At 42.2% G+C, this 15,911-nt stretch overlaps 1 pseudogene across 1 annotated transcript; it reads left to right on the top strand.

The window, feature by feature from the left end:
* Nucleotides 1–240: 240 nt before the first annotated feature.
* Nucleotides 241–13,660, top strand: LOC308525551 (large ribosomal subunit protein uL11-like; annotated as a pseudogene). Its single transcript has 3 exons — nt 241–244; nt 12,725–12,911; nt 13,344–13,660. The product of its transcript is annotated as a large ribosomal subunit protein uL11-like (transcript).
* The last annotated feature ends 2,251 nt before the right edge of the window (nt 13,661–15,911 follow it).

Consider the following 15,911-nt stretch of genomic DNA (forward strand, 5'->3'; position numbering starts at 1 on the left):
TCCATCTGGTCCAGGATTTTCATTTCTTGGGAGTTTTTTGATTATTGATTTGATGCCAATGCTAGTAATTGGTCTGTTAGATTTTCTTTATTCCTTTCTTTAATCTTCAACTGAGGATACATTTTGTTGATTTTAAAGAAAGAGTAAAGAAGGGAGGGAGAGAGAGAAGTATCAATATGAGAGAGAAACATTGATTGTATACCTCTCACATGTACCTTGACCAGAGATCTAACCTGCAACATGGGTATGTATCCTGACCTGGAATTGAACCCAGCACCTTTTGGTGCATTGGACAACATTCCAATCAACTGAGCCAGACTGGCCAGGGAGATTTCCTTTATTCTTGATTCATTCTTAAAAGATTGTATGCTTCTAGGAATTTATTTATTTCTTCCAAATTATCCCACTTGTTGGCATATAATTGTTTACAGTATTTTCTTATAATTCTTTTATGTAATGTATTAAATTGATTGGGGTGACATTGATCAATGTGAACATGTAGGTTTCAGTGTGGGTTTACAGGTTTCAGGTGTGGGTTTCTATGTTACAAGATCTGTATATTGCACCAGCTGCCCACCACCCAAAGTCAAATTTCCTGTCCCCTTCCCCTCCCCGACCCCCTTCACTCTGGCAATCACCACACTGCTATTTCAGTTTTATATGCCACATATGAGTAAAATCATATGGTTTTTAGCTTTTTCTGACTGACATTTCACTTAGCATAATGTTCTCAATGTCCATCCAACTTGTTGCAAATGGTGCTATTTCATGCTTTGCTATGGCTGGGTAGTATTCCATTGTGTACATGGACCACGTCTGCTTTATCCAGTCCTCTATCGCAGTGCACTTTGGTTGCTTCCATGTCTTGGCCACCATGAATAACGCTGCAATGAACACAGGGGTGCATATATCTTTGTGAACACATGAATTTTAGTTTTTCTGGTATATAACCAGGAGTGGGATTGCTGGGTCATACGGTAGCTCTATTCTTAATATTTTGAGGAATTGCCAGACTGCTTTCCATAGTGGCTGTACCAGCCTACATCCCCACCAGCAGTGAATGAGGGTCCCTTTTTATACAACTCTCCAACACGAGTTATTGCTTATCTTGTTGATAATGGCCACTCGAACAGTTGTAAGGTGGTATCTCATTGTAGTTTTGATTTGCATTTCCCTAATTGGTGGTTAGGTGAACATCTTTTCATACATGTATTGGCTGTTTGTATGTCTTCTTGGGGGAGGTGTATTTTCAGGTCCTCTGCCCACTTTTTGATTGGGTTATTTGTTTTGTTTAGTGTTGAGTTTTACGAGTTCTTTATATATTTATGTGTTAAACCTTTGTCAAAGCTACTATTTGCAAATATCGTCTCCCATCTGGCTGGCTGCCTCTTTGTTTTGTTGTCAGTTTCTTTTGCTGTGCAAAATATTTTTAGTTTGATATAGTCCTATTCATTTATTTTTGTCTTTACTTCCCTTGCCTTTGGGGTCAAGTTCATAAGATGTTCTCTATAACCAAGGTCCATAAGTTTGGTACCTATATTTTCTTCTATGTATCTTATTGTTTTGGGTCTTATATTGAGGTCTTTGATCCATTTTGAATTAATTTTTGTACACGGACACAAACTGTAATCCAGTTTAATTTGTTTGCATGTGGTTAATTCAACAATAAGACAATAATATTGAATTTGCATATACCTCATAAGTAACTGAGTTTCAAAAACAACAACAGAATTTTGCCCTGACTGTGTTGCTCACTGGTTAGAGTGTTAGCCTGAGCACTGAAGGGTTTGGGGTTCAATTCCTGGTCAAGAACACATACCTGAGTTGTAGGTTCCATCCCCACCCTGTTCAGAGCACATGTAGGAGGCAACCAATCAATGTGTCTCTCTCACATCAATGTGTGTTTTTTTCTCTCTCTCTTTCCCTCCTTCCTGCTCTCCCTCCTTCCCACTCTCTCTAAAAATCCATGGAAGAATATCCTAGAGTGGAGATTTTTTTAAAAAAGGAGAGAGAATTTCAAATTCAAGAAGTAAACACTGACACAAACAAATGGAGAAATAGATAAATCCACATTTACAGTTGGAGATTTCAAATGCTCCTTTCTCAAAAATGGACATTATTTTCTTTTTTTTTCCCTAAATTGAACACAAATAAGAGAAGAGAAACTGGATTTCCTAATTTAGTTGTCTTCCCACCCAACTCTGACTTGTGGTTTCATTTTCATATTCCCTATAACCTTTTCTGAAGAGGTTCCTAAGGGACAGAGGAATTCTAAGACGTAGATTTTTTTGTTAAGTTCTTTATTGTTTAAAGCATTACATATGTATCCTTTTTCCCCCATTGACCTCCCCAGCCATTCCCACCTCCCAGCACATGCCCTCAGCCTCCTACTGTCTGTGTCCATGGGTTATGTTTATATGCATGCATACAAGTCCTTTGGTTGATCTCTTATCTCTCCCCCATCCCCTCACCCGCCCCCACTCCCACCTTTCCTCTGAGGTTGGACAGTCTGCTCAATGCTTCTATGTCTCCGAATCTATTTTTGTTCATTAGTTTATGTTGTTCATTATATTCCACAAATGAGTGAGATCATGTGATATTTATCTTTCTCTGACTGGCTTATTTTGCTTAGCATAGTAAGATTTCTACGTCATTTGGTGGCTAATCTTGGTGAAAGATTAAAATCTCTAAATACAGATGCCAAGAAAAACAAAGTTGGAGGAATCATGCTACCTGATATCAAATGATACTATAAGGCCATAGTAATCAAAACAGTATGCTACTGGCGTATAAACAGACATATAGATCAATGGAACAGAATAGGGATCCCAAAAATAAACCCAAGCCTTTAAGGTCAATTAATATTTGACAAAGGAGGCAAAGATAAATAACAAGATAATGATACTCTATTCAATAAGTGGTATTGGGAAAATTGGACAGATACATTAAAAAAATGGAACTAGACCATCTTCTTACACATGCACAAGAATAAACACAAAATGTATTGAAGACTTCAATGTTAGACCAAAACCATAAAAATCCTAGAAGAAAACATAGGCAATAAAGTCTGAGACATTTCTCATAGAAATATATATTTTTTATTTCTCTTGGGGCAATGGAAGCAAAATAAATAAATAAACAAATAGGACTACATCAAATTAAGTTTTTGCACAGCAACGGAAACCATCTACAAAATGAAAAGACAGCCCACTGAGTGGGAGAACATATTCACCAATCACACATCCAATAAGAGGTTAAAACTCCAAGTTTATAAAGAACTTATAAAACTCAATACCAAAATAACAAACAGTGCAATTTAAAAATGGGCAGAGGACCTGAATAGACACTTCTCCAAAGAGTACAAACAGATGGCCAATAGACATATGAAAAGATGTTCAACGTCACTAATCATCAAAGAAATGCAAATTAAAATCACAATTAGAAATCACCTCACACATGTCAGAATAGCTATCATTAAAAACCAAAAAACATCAAGTGTTGGTGAGAATACGGAGAAAAGGGAACCCTTATGCACTGTTGGTGAGAATGCAGATTGGTGCAGTCACTCTAGAAAGCAGTATGGTGTTATCTCAAAAAAATTAAAAATGGAACTGCCTTATGACCCAGTGATTCCACTCTGGTAATATATCCGAAGAATCCTGAAACACTAATTTGAAAGAATAGATGCACTTCTCTGATCATTGCAGCATTATTTACTAGCCAAGATGTGGAAGCAGCTCAAGTGCTCATCCGTAGATGAGTGGATAAAAAAAGCTGTTGTACATTTACACAATGGAATTCTACTCAGCTGTAAAAAAAAAAAAAGGAAATCTTCGCTTTGCCACAGCATGGATAGACCTGGAAAATATACACTAAGTGAACTAAATCAGTCAGAGAAAGACAAGTACCATATGATTTCATTTATATGTGGAATCTAATAACCAAAAAAGCACGCATAGATACAGAGAACAGACTGACAGCTGTCAGAGGAAGGGGGGTTTACAGCGCTGGGTGGAAAATGTGAAGGGATTAAGTAAAAGAACAACAACTCATAGACACAAACAACAGTGTAATAATTACCAGAGGAAAAAGGCGGTCGGGGGAGTAAAGGGGGGATAAATGGTAAGGGAAGGAGACTTGATAATGTATCACAGAATTGTACACCTGAAATCTATACAGTTTTACTAACCAATGTCAACCCAATGAATTCCATTAAAAAATAATGAAGTTCTGTCATGTGCTACGACATTAAGTGAAAGACAGACACAGAAGACACCTATCGTTTGATTGCATTTATACAAAATGTCCAAAAGAGACAAATTCAGAGACAGAGAGGAGATTTGTGAGTGGATGCCACGGAATGACTGTGTTGGGTTCAGGACTTCTTTCTGGGGTAATGAAAATGTTCTGTAATTGGGTAGTGGTGATTGTTGGACAACCTGTGAACATACTAAAAAAACACTGAAATGTACACTTTAGGAAAACACAGGTTCTCTGTTTATTGAACCAAAGTCTGACCAAGAGGGCCACCCCCTGCTAGGGTGGGAGGGAGAAAACAGGGTCCACGCCCAAGTGTCCCCCGGAGCATCCGTGCCTCCAGCGCTACGTTTTCTCTGCAGCACCCCTGGCTCAGATTCCAGAAGCTTGCACGGGTGTGGTTCTGATTTTGAGTTTAGTATTAGGACCACAGTCACAGATTTATTAAAGCCCGAACCATCTTTCTGAACGAATGCTGCTGTTGGATGAAGCTACTTCCTTCCCTCTCCTGGAATCTCTCTCCCCACCTGTGTTAGTCGCTTGGCAGAGGGGAAGGACGGAGTCTGTGCCAAGATTTCCCCACGCCTCACGTGCCGTGGAAGTTCACCTTGCCCTTGCGATGCGGCTGCCCTTCTGTGTATTTTTAGCTGTGTTTTCAAATATAACTCCCCCGTTTGGGTGAACCCATTTCTTTTCTGTCACATGCAGAACTGACACTCTTTGCAGAATCCTGGAGGCAGAATAAATGGTAATGATTCATTAGGAGCAGGAAAAGAGCTACCAAGTTTATTTATTTATTTTTAAATCTGTAGCTGGGTTAAAGTAGGACATAAGAGAAAGGCATTACATTAATAGAGCACTTCTAAAAATCTGCCGCAGAAAAAACTCTCACGGTTTGTCACAATGGGGAAAAAATATGACACAAAAATATGTACAATGCGATCCCATGTTTGTACAAAGAGATGGTTATCTTGCTATCTCTCATTAGTGCCACAGTGAGTGACTCCTCTTTTTAACTTATCTGTTTTCTACTCTTCACTAAATTGCACATCTGTCTTATGTAATTCTTAATATCCAAAAGTAAAATGGTACCCACAGTATTTCTCAGACATTTATAATGGCTACATATAAGTTATTCTAATCTGATCATCTAGACCATCCTTTATTAGGCTCAGAGTGAGTGTGCAATCCTTCCTGGTACTTGGCGGTAAGAGGGAGGCACCCGAGGCAGCAAGGGGGAGGGTAGGCTAAAGCCTGGCAGGTGGGCTCTGCCCTTCAAAGTTCACACGCTGAGAAATGGATGCTATACATGAAAGACAGGGCTGAGGCCTTAGCCAGGCTGCCTGCTGCATGCCTTTCATTATTGAATGGCCACTTGCGATGACATTCTACCCATCTTCAAGGAGCCCAGAGGAACATTTACTTTTTTTTTTTTATTGATTTTTTACAGAGAGAAAGGGAGAGAGATAGAGAGCTAGAAACATCGATGAGAGAGAAACATCGACCAGCTGCCTCCTACACACCCCCCACTGGGGATGTGCCCGCAACCCAGATACATGCCCTTGACCGGAATCAAACCTGGGACCCTTCAGTCCGCAGGCTGACGCTCTATCCACTGAGCCAAACCGGTTTTGGCAGGAACATTTACTTTTGTCGCACTTTTCATGCTAGCACAAGACACGGCTTCTTCTTTTGGGGTTCCGGGCCCGTCTCATCTTGTTTCTTCTATCTCCATGACGCCATTAGATCCTGCCCTTCTGGACATGTTTTTAAAAGTGAGTGATCCTGATAGAGCAGTGGTTCTCAACTTTCCTAATGCCAGGACCATTTAATACAGTTCCTCATGTTGTGGTGAACCCCAACCATAAAATTATTTTCGTTGCTACTTCATAACTGTAATTATGCTACTGTTATGAATCATAATGTAAATATCGGATATTCAGGTTGTATTTTCATTGTTATAAATTGAGCATAATTAAAGCATAGTGATTAATCACAAAAACAATATCCTATCTAATAAAAGAGAAACATGGTAATTGGTGTACGACCGCTACCCTTCCCATTGGCTAATCAGGGAGATATGCAAATTAACTGCCAGCCAAGATGGCAGCCAGCAGCCAGGCAGCTTGAAACTAACATGATACTTGCTTGCTTCAGTGACGGAGGACTCCAACGTTCCCCGCCTGCCTTGCCGGCCTCTGAGCTGGCAGTTTGAAACATAGTTACAAAAATAGAAGCTAAACAAAACCCCAGAAACCAGCTTTCAGCTAGCCAGGATCTCAGACCTGGAGTTGATACAGAGTTTCGATTGCAGAACCTAAATAAACCAGATACCTGCTTGCAGGAGCAGAGGCCTAAGAGCTGGAGCCTCAGAGCTAAAGCTGGCTCAGAATAAAAAAAAAAGAAAAGAAAAAAAGGAGCAGTTGGGAGCTTCAGTCCCAGCCTGAAAACAGCCCTCAGCCCCTCACCCAGACTGGCCAGGCACCCCAGTGGGGACCCCCACCCTGATCTGGGACACCCTTCAGGGCAAACCAGCCAGCCCTCACCCATGCACCAGGCCTCTATTCTATATAGTAAAAGGGTAATATGCCTCCCAGCACTGGGATCAGAGGAGCCACGAGGACTCCCAGCATGGGATCAGCATGACAGGGGGCAGTGCCCAAACCCCCTGATGGCCCTGCGGCTCTGTGTGTGGCAGGGGGCGGGGCCACAACCTCCCTATCGGCCCTGCTCTGTTCCTGACAGGGGAAGGCACCCCAACCCCCTGATTGGCCCTGCTCTGTGCCTGATAGGGGGGAGCTCCCCAACCTCCTGATCGCCCTGCGGCTCTGTGTGTGACAGGGTGCGGCGCCCCAACCCTCCCACCCCACGGGCCCTGCTCTATGTGCGACAGGGTAGAGCCATAACCTCCCCATCGGCCCTGCCCTGAGTGTGAGAGTGGCAGCGCCCCAACCCCCTCATCAGTCCTGCTCTGTGGGTGATAGAGGGTGGCGCCCCAACCCCCCCAACCCACGGGCCTTGCTCTGTGTGTGATGGGGTAGAGCCATAACCTCCCCATCGGCCTGCCCTGAGTGTGACAGTGGCGGCGCCCCAACCCCCTGATCGGCCCTGCTCTGTGCATGACAGGGGGGAGCTCCCCAACCCCCTGATCGGCCCTGCTCTGTGCATGACAGGGGGGAGCTCCCCAACCCCCTGATTGGCCCTGCTCTGTGAGTGACAGGGGGTGGTGCCACAACCTCCCCATCGACCCTGCCTTTAGTGTGACAGGGGGCGGTGCCCCAACCCCCCAATCGGCCCTACCCTGAGGGTGACTGAGAGTGGCATCACAACCTCCCAATCCGCCCTGCTCTGTGCATGACATGGGGCGGCGCCCCAACTCCCCAATCGGCCCTGCTCTGAGCCCGACCAGGGCCTGCACCTAGGGATTAGGCCTGCCCTCTGCTACCCGGGAGCAGGCCTAAGCCAGCAGGTCGTTATCTCCTGAGGGGTCCCAGACTGCGAGAGGGCACAGGCCGGGCTGAGGGACACCCCCCCCCCCAGAGTGCACAAATTTTTGTGCACCGGGCCTCTAGTGTAATTATATATGTGTTTTCCGATGGTCTTAGGCAACCCCTGTGAAAGGGTCGTTCGACCCCCAAAAGGGTCATGACCCACAGGTTGAAAACCGCTGTGATAGAAAAACAAGACCTAGAAGAAAAGACACATGTCCTAAACGTCTCTCCTCTGCACTCACCCTCTGTCTGGGGACAGGTGAGAGGATATTAATAAAAAGCAAACATTTCTGATGCACAGCCCCTACTTCACATGGGATCCTTTGAATTCCCCCTGGCTACTTCCACAGGCCCTCCCAGACAGGGCTAGTCTCAAGTTTGCTCAGAAAGAGGTATACGTACATTCTCTCCATCTAGCTTTCTTCCCTGCCCAAGACACTTGGGGCATCTCAATCTTCTGCATACCCCTGGTGTACTCTGCGGAAAGTCCATGCTACAAAAAATGTATTTTTTGACCAATTCTGTATAAATTTAATTTTAATATGTTTTTTATTGGTGTTATTGGCTTTAGAGAGAGAGAAAGAGAGAGGAAAAAGAGAAATATGGATGAGAGAGAAATATCTTTCAGCTGCCTCCTGCGTATCCCCTACTGGGGATCAAGCCTACAACGTGAGTATATGCCCTGTCCAGGAATCCAATCAGCAACTTCTCGGTGCATAAGCTGATGCTCAACCAACTAAGCCACTCAGGCCAGGGCATAAATTTAATTTTTTAAACTACACTGAGGAAGATTTAATATTGGAGAAAATTCATAGTGACTCTTGTAAACTGAAGAATTATTTTATTTATTTACTAGAGGCCCAATGCACGAAATTCATGCAAGAGTAGACCTTCCTTCTCCCTGGCTGCCGGCACCAGCTTCCCTCTGGAACCCAGGACCCGGGCTTCCCTCCCAGGCCCGGCTTCATCCGGACAGTTGTCCAGAAAGATTTCTGGAAGGACGTCCAGTCTATTTAGCATATTATGCTTTTATTATTATAGATTTCTTTCTTTCTTTCTTTCTTTCTTTCTTTCTTTCTTTCTTTCTTTCTTTCTTTCTTTCTTTATTAAATCTGTATTGTTGAAAGTATTCCATATGTCCCCTTTTTTCCTCCATCGACCCCCTCCAGCCCATATCCTTCCCCTAACCCCAGGCCCTCACCACCCCACTGTCTGCATCCATGGGTTGTGCATAGATGCATACAAAGTCTTCATTTGATTACCTCTCACCCACCCACCTTCCCCCTCTTTCCCTCTGAGATTCCACACACTGTTCCATGCTTCCACGTCTCTGGATCCACTCTGTTCATCAGTTTATCTTGTCAATTAGATTCCACTTATGAATGAGATCATGCGACGCCTGTATTTTTCTGACTGACTTATTTCACTTAGCATAGCATGAAGAGTTATTTTATATTAGACTCATAATACTCCAACCCCAACTTAAAAATTTGCTCAAGCCAATTTGCATAGGAGATTTGCTTAAAGTACATGATACTATTGCAGAAATGCACTGAGGTATGTGTAAGGGATGCAGAATAAATCAGTGATTTGGGTGATGCTCTTTGAATGTGCCCCTTTAGAATATAACCCACATCTGCCAAGATTCAGCTTTACAGTGTGCATTTAGTATTTATGTGTTTTATCTGCTTGGGAGAGAAGGCAGTAGAAACGGAAAATGGCAAGGGTCAATTATTCATCTTTCTCCTTCCCACTCTTTCATAACATAAAAATGCAATCCCAAAATGACATTTTCCCGCACAGATTTATCTCAGAGACATCCAGCAACTTGCACATACCTACACAATCCCCAACCTAAATGGTTTCCTCACTTGTGGCATTTCATTTCCTTATTCCTCTAGAAAATAGCATGGATGTTTTCCTCCAGAAAATAAAATATGCTTCCAGCCTGAAAGTTTAAATCTTCAAGAACATGCAACCCCTTTAACACAAAAAGGAAATTTAAGACCCTTCTAGGCTGTGTTGTTCATAGGATAACATATCATACAACTTTCTCAGTATTTTAGATATTAAAAATGCCACTCTAAAAGTGATGTGAATTTGAATGTGAATTATATATGCATGTGCCTATCAATTGTTTAAAAATGACTAAAACTTAACTATATTTTGAATACACCACATATGAAATGTTGGTGCCATACCACCTAACTATAAGTTGTAAAAGAGTGGTCAAGAATCATTTCACACCCCTTAGCTACACGCTTCCAGCCTATGTGGGAGTTGGAGGTGGCAAAGAGTTGGAGTAGGAAATGAGAAAAGGTTTTGTGAGAACTTTGTGAGGTGTACATATGTACACCTTTCCCTGGAGCCCGGGGAGGAATGGTTCTGGAACCCAGCAGTCTCCCAGAGCTTGGTGGACGTGGTACATTGGGATTCTACTTATGACTGAGAAATCTAAAGAGTGAGTTGCTGCCCTGACTGGTTTGGCTCAATGGATAGAGCGTCAGCCTGTGGACTGAAGGGTCCCGGGTTCGATTCCAGTCAAAGGCATGTACCTTGGTTGAGGGCACATCCCGAGTAGGAGGTGTGCAGGAGCCAGCTGATCGATGTTTCTCTCTCATCAATGTTTCTAACTCTCTATCCCTCTCCCTTCCTCTCTGCAAAAAAAATCAATAAAATGTAGTTAAAAAAATAAAAAGAGTGAGATGCTGATTGGATTGACCTATATGCAGTCTCTGGAAGTGAGTGAACTTCCATTTACAATGGGTCGAAGTTGCAGATTTCCTATGGACCGTGTGAGAGAGTGAGGGGGCCCACTTGTAGGTTCTTTATGATGCATCCTACAAGTTCTGCTATTTTAGCGTGCTGGTTAATAGATGTGCATATAGTGTATCTCTCCAATCACCAAGTCTTTTCTGAGGCCCCCTTCCTTTTGGAATCTATCTCAAATATTTAAGGCTTCAGTTTCCCTCTAACCCTGGATTGACTGGCTCTCTGAGGTCGAATTTCATATTGGATTGGATTGGAGTGAAGAGAGTAGAAAACGTGTTGGCCTTTGCTATCCTCAACCACCCACCCTAAGAATGGACATTCCCCAACAGTTCTAAAATTACGTTTTCCTCTCTGTGTTTCTGTAACTCCAACAGAACCCAATCCCTTCTCATCGTCTTACACTGCAATGGTCAGCTGCCTCCTGCTAGACTCTGCCAGGAGATAAGCTATGGCAGTAGGGGTTTGCTCAGGTTGGTGAGTCTGTCTCAAAGAGTTTCTGACCAAGAACAAGTTCTGCTTGACACTTTCCAAGCCTGTTGCTTCAGAGATGGAAGGTGGACCATGCATGCCTCTCTGAGAACCTATTTCCTCTGCTACTTGACTTATTGAGACTTTTAAGACACCTTTTCAATGAAAAGCTTCTCTTTTTCCAATATTTTTCCCACCTGTTTTAAGATCAGATTCCCGTATGGTGTTCATTTCCCATGAATGTCCCTTTGCCATTTTCTCAGTTAGGTGGGTTTTTCTTTCTTTTTCTTTCTTTCTTTCTTTTTTTTTTTTTCTACTTCTACTTGCCTCAAAGTAATTTCATTCCTTTTTTTACCGGATGTGGAATGAACACTTTGCCAGGTGGAAGTATCATCTGCTGTTTTCTCCTTTCCCATTATTTTACATAATAGTTAAGCCTTATTTATGACAAGCTATAAACGCCTCTTTATATATTAAGAGAAAAGGGAGATAATATTAGTAGGTTACAGAGTATTTCCCCAAATTGAAAAAAAAAACTGAACAAGACGGAGGAAGGGAAAGAATATGGGCTGCTCTGGGCTTTCAGCGGCAGTTGAGTACATCTGTCCAGCTTCCCCAGTACCATATGTGGTGATATCTGTGCACCAAGTTTCATTACAAAGGTATCTGTAACTGAAGGGAAAAAAGGGAAAGGGCCAAAATGTGCATTAGTAACCTCCACTGGTTAAATAAATTATTGCAAATTTACACAATGAAGCACTATAGGGCCATCTATATATATAAAAGGCTAATATGCAAAGTGTCCCCTCAGGAGTTCGACTGGGAGACCAGGAGTTGGATCGCTCTCTATGACGTATGCTGACCACCAGGGGATGGCACGGAACGAAGGAAGGCCCTGGCCAGCAGCTAGCAGCCAGGAAAGGAAGGCCCCAGCCAGCAGCCGAAAGGCCCTGATGGGCCCTGATTGCAGGCCAGGCATAGGGACCCTACCCATGCACGAATTTCATGCACCGGACCTCTATTATCAAATAACATTTATGAAGACTCTGTAGATACATGAGAACTGATTAAGGTAAAATAGAAATTGAAATGCAATTTACAAAATGTATCATAAATATAGGTCTTTTAGTAGTTGTGAAAACATGAATAAGGTGCAAAACTGTAGAATAGAGCTATCATTTTTGTTAAAAATGGAGAAAGCATACATACTCATGTTTATGTGATTATACTTAATATCTCTTGAAGGATGTATAAAAATTAATGAGTAGTTATCTATTGAGATTGGGGTGGCATTGAGCATATGGGGTATAGGAATGGGCAAACATTTTATTATATAGCTTTTCATATTTTGTAACTATATAAATGCATTATTTATTCAAAAGATTAAGTATATATATATATGGTCATATGTGTACATATTAGATGGTAAAAATAGTGGCTATCACTCTGTATTGACAAATGTTTTATTTTATTTTCTCTATATGTGTACCTAAAATTTCTCTAATAAATAAATTTTCCTTTTACAATTAAAACAAAAGAGGAAGCCAAACATTTTTTCCAGTTTTTCTTTTAAAAAACTAATTCCTTCTCCCTTTCAAAAGGGAGAAGGAAACTCTCATTTGTGGAGTTTAAAGAAGTGTCAATAACGACACCAGGGCTTTTTCGGCTTTCGGCTCAGAGGAGGCTCAGGTGCAACTTTCTTTGGTCGACCAGAATCTGGGTTCATCTGACACCAGCTGCCTCCACCACGGCGCCACCGAAGTTCGACCCCAACAAAATCAAAGTCGTATACCTGAGGTGCACCGGTGGGGAAGTGGGTGCTACGTCTGCCCTGGCCCCCAAGGTCAGCCCCCGAGGCCTGTCTCCAAAAAGGTTGGTGATGGTATCGCCAAAGCAACCAGTGATTGGAAGGGTCTGAGGATTATAATTGAAGTATAGTAACCTCCATCTTAAAATTTAAACTGCTGTTTAAAATTTTAACCCTGCTATGCTGGCTTCTGTAAACGTTTGCTTGCTTAAACAATAGGGAAAATAAGACTATTCCCCATTCCAGAGAGGCCATAAACCATGCCCCAGACAGAGTTGTCAGTGCTGGCGCCAGGCCAGGCCTTCAGATATGGCCTCATGGCCCTGTCCCAGCAAGCAGGTCATTTTCTCAGAAGGTCTGGAAGTCTCATTCCAAATTTGGAAAACAAAGAGCTGAAAAACATATAAATTGAAAAGACGTCCACTATATTGGGCCCCAGAATTTGAGAAGCAAGAGTTCCTCTGGGCCTGCTTGCACTAGCGAAAATGAACAGGACTCCAGATAAATTTGGCTTATTGATTAAGGCGTCTTCTGATTTACAATATAACACAGTGAAACTGACCATTGAGAACAGACAGGCCCAGGTTGAAGTAGTGCCTTCTGCCTCTGCGCTGATCATCAAAGCCCTCAAAGAACTGCCAAGAGACAGAAAGAAGGAAAAAAAAAACCATGAAGCTCAGTGGGAATATCACTTGTGCTGAGGTTGTCAGCATTGCCCGACAGATCTATAGCTAGAGAACTCTCTGGAACTATTAAGGAGATCCTGGGGACTGCCCAGTCTGTGGGGTGCAATGTTGATGGCCGTCACCCTCATGACATCATAGATGATATCAACAGTGGTGCCATGGAATGTCCAGCTAGTTAAGAACTACAAAGAAAAATGTTTCAATTAAAGATCATTTGATAAGCAAAAAAAAAATGAGGCCAGGGATTTCAAAAGTTTTTCTTGGGCAACCAGCCAGAGCACAAGAAAGGAATCTAAACACAATGGGCTTCCGGCTTCCCTGAAGCTCTTTCCTGTGGTGCTTAAGATGGTTCTTTGCCCTAGCCGGCTTGGCTCAGTGGATAGAGCTTCGGCCTGCGGACTGAAGGGTCACGGGTTTGATGCTGGTCAAGGGCACATGCCTGGGTTGTGGGCTCAATCCCCAATAGGGGGCATGCAGGAGGCAGCCAATCAATGGTCCTCTCTCATCACTGATGTTTCTATCTCTCCTTCTTCCTCTCTGAAATCAATACAAAAATTTTAAAAGAAAAAAAAGATGGTTCTTCTCAAACTTTAGTGTCTACACCAGTCGCTTGGGAACCTGTGATTCTGGTGTGGCGACGGTTTACGGCAACATACTCCTGCCCCTTCTAGCACATAGTCCCCATCTACAGGGCAGGACTCCGGACCTCAGGGTGGCCCACAGGCCAATTTGCTTTGTGCAAAAATTAGCAGTATGGTTATTTAGTTCAGTTAGTTGTCTCATTTAAAAATGTAGAGACAAACATAAAAATAAGTGAGAGATAACAAACAAAAAGCTGTACTTGCTATGGCCCTTGGAACATCTCACCACTGGAACAAGTTGACTGCTGTGGGGTAGGTGAGGGCTCTGTGGTTTTGTTTCAGCCTCATCTAGGCCTTTAACGTCAGCACTTGGCTTGAAGACGATAATTCTGGTTCTTCTGAGATTAGAAGTCCCCCTCATCCAGAGATGATGCCAATGAGGCCCTGGGATTCTAGTCTTAGCTCAGTCACTTAGGAGCAATATTGCTTTGGGCAAGTCATTTCCACCTTCTGGCATTCAGAGTCCTCATTTGTAAAGTGTGGCTGATGAGCTGGTGGTGGGTACAATATCTGAGGCTGATTCAACTAATTGGGCAAGCTGCCTCATTTGTACGTTGTCCTAGGAGCCTTGGGGAGCTGTTGAAGGCTTAAAAAAAGAAATGGGAGAATAATACAATGCTACATAGAAGATGAGAAGAAATCCCACAGGTTGCCTAAAATTGGCCAAATGATGTTTATGTGCAGCTGCCAGATTTAAGGCGAATTTCAGTTACTCTCACCAGCAGAAGAAAATCATTCCAAAAAGCAAGGCCAGACGTCTGCTTGCTCTTCAAACAAATTATTGAGCTTAGCAAACAAAACCTTGATTAGAGGCCATTGTGGAATATCGGTTATTACAAGTATTTGGATTTTTATAGAAATGCTTGAATTTTCTTACACAAAAATTCCATATCTGTGAACCCAACTCAGGTCTCTCATATGCTAAGGCCTGTGGTCAAAGCATGAAATGTGAGTCTGGTGAACATTTCTCTCCTGAAATTAATAACAACTTCTGTGCCGGGTGCTTTACATGCATTGTCTCGATTTACTCTCACCGCAGCAATGAGATAGAGAGCGCTATTTTATAAATTAAAAAAGGCAGCTCAGGGAGTTAGTGAACTTGCTGGAGCTTGTACAGGTGGCTGCTGACCTGGATTTTGAACTCTACTTTGACTTTTTGTCTCTTAACCTTGAGCTAACTTAAAGCAGAAACAGAGGACAAGCACCAGCTGTCAGTTGTTTATCGCTCAGAAATCACTCGGTGTTCATCCTTTACCCATCACCCATGTACATTAAATAGAAAACCTCCGTCTGTAACTACTCATGGGTGCATTACATGCTTGGTGAGAAGAGTCACAGTTGAAGAACATACCATGTATTTTTAGGGTGTCTGTCAAAGAATGAATAATCTTAAAATACAGCCTTACATATATTTTTAGATTATCAGTTTTATACTGCCCTTGAATGCTTATAATTAAAATTTTAATATACATCTAAATAAATGTTTCACTTTCATATATATATATATATATATATACACACATATATATATAGTAGATATTAGACATTTATGAATTCACTTATTTCTTATGTGTGCCTAATTTCAGGATCATGTGCCGATGTATAGATCTTTTATGACTGTTTTTTATTTATTTATTTTAAATTTATTTTATTTTTTCCTTTTCCATTTATCCCCTCTGTGCCCTTTTCCATCTACACCCACTGTTTGTCTGTTTTTAATTAAGATCACAGACAGATAAATATAGCTATAACTATATTTCATAGGTACCATAGTGACACCTTGTGGAAA

Source organism: Myotis nattereri, assembly GCF_964212035.1.
Source record: "Myotis nattereri genome assembly, chromosome: 9".
Taxonomy (NCBI): Eukaryota; Metazoa; Chordata; class Mammalia; order Chiroptera; family Vespertilionidae; genus Myotis; species Myotis nattereri.